The sequence below is a fragment of the Brachycentrus maculatus genome, unplaced genomic scaffold (assembly GCF_059751285.1).
Source record: "Brachycentrus maculatus isolate JH-2025_06_01 unplaced genomic scaffold, ASM5975128v1 h1tg000089l, whole genome shotgun sequence".
Classification (NCBI taxonomy): Eukaryota; Metazoa; Arthropoda; class Insecta; order Trichoptera; family Brachycentridae; genus Brachycentrus; species Brachycentrus maculatus.
In genome coordinates, this window is record NW_028280843.1 from 370,609 (window position 1) to 377,500 (window position 6,892).

General features: G+C 31.2%; 1 protein-coding gene across 1 annotated transcript in view; it reads left to right on the plus strand.

Annotated features, from left to right (window-relative positions):
- LOC148310681 (inactive tyrosine-protein kinase Dnt-like) overlaps positions 1 to 6,892 on the plus strand; it is a 107,190-nt gene that overhangs the window by 2,857 nt on the left and 97,441 nt on the right. The window lies entirely within an intron of this gene.

Sequence of the window (6,892 nt, forward strand, 5' to 3'; positions counted from 1 at the left end):
CAGTCATCAGCCGCGGCCTTTTCTCTCCATAAAGTAACTGTGTGATGGCCGACTTAATTAAATCAAAACCGAACACCCTAACTGTTTCGCGGAACACTAAGAGCCCTTAAGGTAAGGGAAGATTAAATCAACGATTGAGTGTGAGACTTTCTTACACCACTCTCGTCAAAAGCGGGACAGCAAAATGTACGACTTGTCGTTATTTTTACTCTTAGCAACATACAAGCTTAGTATTTTGTCATGGCGCCCTACATTAAGCTATTTGGAATAGATACAGTGACTATATATAGGATCTTTCAATAAAGATTTTCAAACTTTTACAGTTAATAGCGACCATATTGTTGATGCTGCATCTCTGACGCACACTTTGTTTTATTAAAATTTAAAGATAGGCAGCACTTAATGAAGGACCCTGTTTGGACCCTGAAATGCGAACCTACAATAATAGTAGTTGGGTAGATAGGCACAAAAATTAAAATATCCAAAATTTGAAATTGAGTTTTATTATATGTATAAGAATTCAGAATTGAAACAGAGAACAACAAAAATGAAAATATTTGTGGTTACGGATAATGATATAGGATCGAATCATGGCGCCCCTCTTTACTTTCTACGGCGCACCAAGGCGCCGCGGCGCACACTTTGGGAACCCCTGCTCTAAACCAAGGTCCAAATCAGTCGTGGAACTCACTAGATCAATATTTTTGGCTGTTATTATAGGTCATCCGCCTCGTGTCATGGTAAGCATGCTCGGCTACCGTACTGGAGTTCCCGGGTTCAATTGCCAGTGGTAGAATTAAATAAATTTTTAAATAAATTTGTTAAATAAAGTGTTTTTTTTTACTCTTTTATTTATTCAATATAACCCAGGACTTGGTACCTGAAGCGGAGGGCTAATCACCTTTCCGTCATGTGTTTAACGATCAAGATCACAATGTGATAATGTGATAATGTGCTCTATGTACTATCGGGTGTGATTAAGGGTTTTGAAGCTTATGGTTTTTCAAAGTTCGCAAATCACATAATGGAAACTACCATTTGACTAATCCACACTCAATGTTTTATACTCAGTCACATATAAATGGAGAGTCATTTAGAAAATATAGAAAAACTTAAAAAATTTAATGCAGATAAAACATTATTTAATATTATGCTTTTCCGAAATTCCACAGCATTATTATCTATTTTCCATTTAACTAAGTCCCATCCCTTAATTCCCCTCTAGTTATTACTCCACCCACCTCTACCAAATCTGAATGATTTTTTGCTCGTTAGTTTTTATGATAACCTGTCGATGAACACATATTTAGTTTTCGAAACTAATCGTTTGAAATAAAACTGAATTTGTTGTCATTAGACCATGTGTATTATCGTATTAATAAGTGCTTCATTTTTAATAATTGAAAAATAAATATCAACTTTAATTAAAACGCCCATCTTAGTTCTGTTTTCCCGCTCACACTCCACATATACTTTAAACTTAAAACGTATTTCTATCTTATAATTAAAATGTAACTTTGTTTTAAAATCACTTACTTATACTACATATTTTATTATAACTTAATTATAATGTCTACCGGTTTCGAAGCTAACAGCTTCTTTAACAAGTCTTGATATATACTATAATAAACTTATAATAAAATATTTAAAATGATTTTAAAACAAAGTTACATTTCAATTAAAGAATGAAAAATTACAAAGTTAGTGCTTCAAGTATAAATTATATCAAAGCAACTATTGGGCTTATTTATGAATTTAATTGTGATAAAAACCATTAATATGAGAATTTTCGGAATTGAATAACTCCGCATAATTTTATCACATATATTATCAAATTTCTTACTATCAGTATGTTTGTTTAAAATGGCTGCATTCAATTTTGTCAACTTATTTGACAGGTGATATAAAAAAGGCTGAGATAATCACTATCGATAAAATTATAAAAGGTGTATTGAGATTGTTTAGGCATAGGAATCGAATGAGCAATGAAAGAAGAGCAAGACAAATTTATGAAGCGAATGTGATACATAGTAGAAGCAGAAGAAGACCGAGAAAAACTTGAAATGATCAAGTATTTCGAATACTGGAAAGTGGTCAGGTTGGGAGCCGGAACAATCCGGATGAGGAGATGCATGAATGTGGAAGATGCTAAGATTGTTTGCAAAGACAGATTGGTGTGGCGTTCTATTGTCTCTGTCTACCTAACAGAAGAAAAAAAAAAGAAAAAAAAATACAGACACAATTATTAGTTTTCAATTTGGTGAAATTGGATAAATGGGTGTATACAAGAGTACAGAAGATGATTCAAATTTTAATTCCTGGATTAAAAATTAATATGTTTTGGATCCACCAATTATCATATGCAATTCATATGCATATTTTAACTTTTTTCTCGTTTTTAGTTTAAAGTGTACATTTTCATAATTATAGTTTTAAAAAATCAGTTACTCAAAACCGTGATATGTTATTTTAAACCGATAATATCTTGATGAAAGTTTGCACAGAGTAAAAAATAATAAAGTAATAATAATAAAACCCTTATCTGCACCCCAATGGTGCATAGGGCACTGCGTCATATAAACGCAGTGTTATCTTGATCGTTTACACATGAAGGAAAGGTGATCAGCCCTTCACTTCAGGTACCAGTCCAGGGTAATGTTGAATAAATATTAGAGTGAAAAAATCACTTATATTTATTTGAACCCCCTTGGGAATCGAACCAGGGACCTCCAGAACGGTAGCCGAGCGTGCTGACCATTACTTTACGGAGGCGGACCAAAAAATAGTACCGAATTAAATTGTTAATTAAAAGCAATTTTTCATTTATTTATCTGTTGTAAATTATAAAACGTCATTATAAATTAATAAATGCTTAATTTGGCATTTTATCGAAGGTTGACCAAAATTTTTCATCATGGCGAAACGATAAAATTTAGGGTATTATTTTTTATTATTTTTGTTTTTTATTTTATTTGAATATTAAACAGAACAGTTACATAAATTCATTAACATCAACAAACAATACAAAACTGTTGTTTGTACCACTCCAATTACAAAAATTTCATTAAGTTACAAATTTTATAATGTTATCTGACTATTTCTATTATATTGACAGTATATAGTATAGATGAAAATAATATGTAAGTTTTGTCCTGAAATTTCTGAGTGGAACTGCATTTTGTATATGAATATAAAAACTTAATAGTTTTTGTACTTTTTTATTTGACCGGGTTTTTCGTTACTGATATCATCAGACTGTCTGAAAAAACTATAAAGTTGTTGTTTTATTGTATTGGAAAGTGTTGTGATATTTAAATAATTCGTTTCAAAATCGCATTTTTGAGATATCTCAGTACGAAACAAGTTTAAAAATTACAAACCAAGGTATGTGATTATCATTGATATATCAGATAAACACAAATTATATGATGGTATGATAATTTTTGCTTACTGGAGATTGCCTCATCGTGTAGGAGATCATATTACTCGTTTCAACATCTAATAAATCGAACAGGAGCATCCTTAGAAGATAATGTACTGGAATATGAAATAGCGTAACGAAAATTTCTACTCGGGTTGAGAAACCTTAGAAACTAATTTTGATAGAATTGCTACTATATATGTGTGTATATTACAACATCCAAAGCACCTGGGATTGATTTCAACAGACACATTGCTGTTGAATTAAATTTTCTCATCCATTGTATGTTTGCTCTCGCAAATGGCCATTACAAGTCTATGCCATCTTTTTGGCTTCCTTCAAAGTCTGTGAAACCTTCTAGTTTTCAGTTAGTGAATGATCGTCAGCGGCCTTTCAGGGCGGAAAGAAACACTAGGGTGTAAATATTCTCAGGCGGCGTTCCTAGGACATATCCCAGAAATGTCCATTTTCTCATCTGTAAGTTCTACTACGTTATTCTCCTCACGTCCTCATTTCTGAAGACATCATAACATCATAAACCTAGTTTTTATCTCAGGCAGGAGTTTTTCGCTCAGAGCTTTGGACTGATGGAACATACGTTGTACTTGTGATTTCTATTTTATGTATTATTTCGAAATTTAAAACCTATTTTTGGGTGAGGTTTTGAATGTACGAAAAAAATGTACACAAGTGTTTTTTTTTTATTTCGAATCATGAAAGTTAACTTAAAATTCTATAGACTGTGTTTTATTTTACAAATGTATCAAATTTTGCCTTGCGAGAGTGCAAAGGCTTCGCGCTGGTGAGAATGGTTTTGGACTGGTGAAAAGCTTTCATTATAGGCCACCCCTAAAACTCAGCAGCCTCCCCTGACAGAAACATTTACCCTCGCAGCCTGTGCGATATAATTGCATTTAAAAATGAACCCGAGCGTTTTACTGCAGAAACAAATGTAGACAATGCAGTCGAGATTTTTATATTCTGGAAAAATACGCTAAGTTTGTTATTTTTATTTATTTCACATATACACACACACACACACATATAAATATAAAAGTATAAATTTATATATACATATATATACATATATATATAGTATAGTAACCAGATGAAGTAAGGGTATATGATGAAAAAGTTTTACAAACATGCTCAAAGAACACTGTTTATTAATTTAAATTATAAATATAAATGTATGCGTGTGTGTAAAATGGCTTTTTTTATAGATTACGTAACATTACAAAATACATTACGTTACATTTTGCACTCAAAAAATATTCTCAACTTATAATCGATAATAATTTTTTGAAAAATATTGTTTTTTTTAATTGACCGGATGATACTTTACTTTAACGAAACTCATATTTTTTATACCGTAAAGTCGTGTGTTAGTAGAACTATACACAGAACAGATTTAAACTCTTTGATACGATAGTGATTACTAATGTTTATATGGAAACAACACCAAAGCACGTATTCATTTTAAAAGAAATACTATTTTAGCCAATTTTAACATTTAATAACTTTGGGAATTATAGAGCTTAGGAACTGTCATAGGCTAGTTTAAGTGATTGGTTTATACACACATTCAGAATTCTAACCATGATTGATAATAACCAATTTACTTACCAAATTCTAAGTGAAGCAAAATTCTTAATTTTTAAACAAAAATTTACATACTCAAGGAAATATTTGTATAAAGCTTTGTTTGTGATTAAAATAAATCTTTAAATATATTTTTTCAAATTTAATGGAATAACTTTGTCGAAACGCGAAATATTATGCAATAAACATTTTTAAAAATATGCAATTTTTTTTTAAACTAAAGGGTGCGATAGTCCGCCCTAAATATCGGGTTGGTCACTATTAATACGATTTAAAATCGTGTTGACTGAAATTAAGAATCAGTGCACTTTCCAACGCTTCAGGTTCGTTTGCAGATTCGAGCAAATACTATAATTACATTTTCAGACTGCTTCTAACAGGGTTTTACAATTAGAGCGCATTGTAAACTGTTTCAAAAAGGTCAAAATTTTATAAAATGAATAATTTAAAACAACGTTTTTTATTCGGCAAAATGAAATGTAAGACCAAATTAAAACAGACTGAAAATGAAGATTTTTATCAAATTTTTAAGTAAATACCACTATTTCTTGAAATGTATTGTGACACGTTTTTCGATGGAGTCCGCATCATTTTCAAATTCCGTGTTTTTAAAGTCCAAATTTGAGAGTTTTGTCTTTGGGACGTTGAAGGATGAAGAGGAAATAGGAGCTGTTTCTTATTTTGATTTCTTTTTGTATATCTTCAAATCATTAAGACGGCTTTGGTCATTGTAATATTGTCAATAACGGGTTAATTATTTTTATTTATTTCTATTGTTTCAACATGTTGCAGTTTATAACTTTTCGTATAACTTTTTTAGGATTTCAACTTTTTTGTTGTAATGTGCGATCGTTATCTATGGAATGGTTAGCAAACTGTGAGAAATTATTCTTTTTTTCAAAAAAGTTCCCTGATAATTTTTCTCTAAATAAATCTGTAAATACCACTTTTTCTTGAAAAAGTGGTATTGAGCAAGTAAAATTGATAATGAATATATTTTACCACAAAGTGACTGCCAAATCAATTAACGAAATCCCTGATTCTTCTTTTGAAATTGAATTTGAATTTAGTCTTGACTAATTATGACAGGTAATAAGCCCTGTAAACACTTAGACTTATTATGTTCTTCTTCATCTATGTTGAAATGTTAAAAAAGTGATAATATATCATTTTTAGTACACAAGCATCCAAAATAGATTTAAAGTATGTAATTGGAAAAACAGCTGTCCAATAAACTGATCATTCCAGGAGAGCAAGGGTGAGAGGAGTCAAGAATGCGATTCATTAAAGGTTAAATCTGTCACCACCCAGTTAAATCTGTCACCACCCACCGCCCATCGTTCCGCCCTCACTTCTCACTCCTTGCACCTCCTGCATACTACTGTCCTCCTGTGACATGATGAGATTTGTTAGAAATTCTTTAGGCTCGCCTGTTGTCTTATTTTTATTTAAAAATGAACTCTATCCAGTAAATATATTTATATTTTTAAATATTCTTATATTTCGTTCGCTCTCATCATTAAATACCGAGACTTAAATATTCTTCTTCATCTTTGTCGAGATGTCAAAAATATGGAATTCATTTATTCAAAAGAGAGCCTAAAAACTCTGATCACGGGAATCAATATGTCGTTTGGTGAGATCACTTACCGATAGAGGAAGACACCTCTGAGGTTTTGTATATACCATACGAACCTTAGAAGCTTACATTGAAGTTAAATAAAGGTTGAATATAAAGCCAAAAATTTAAATGACCGTACATAATAGTGACTGCATTGTTTCTATATGTAATAAACCATGTTCTTTTATATGTCCGTAAAAGGAAATAAAATATCTAGGTGTAACAATTGCCCAGCATTTAAAGTTTCA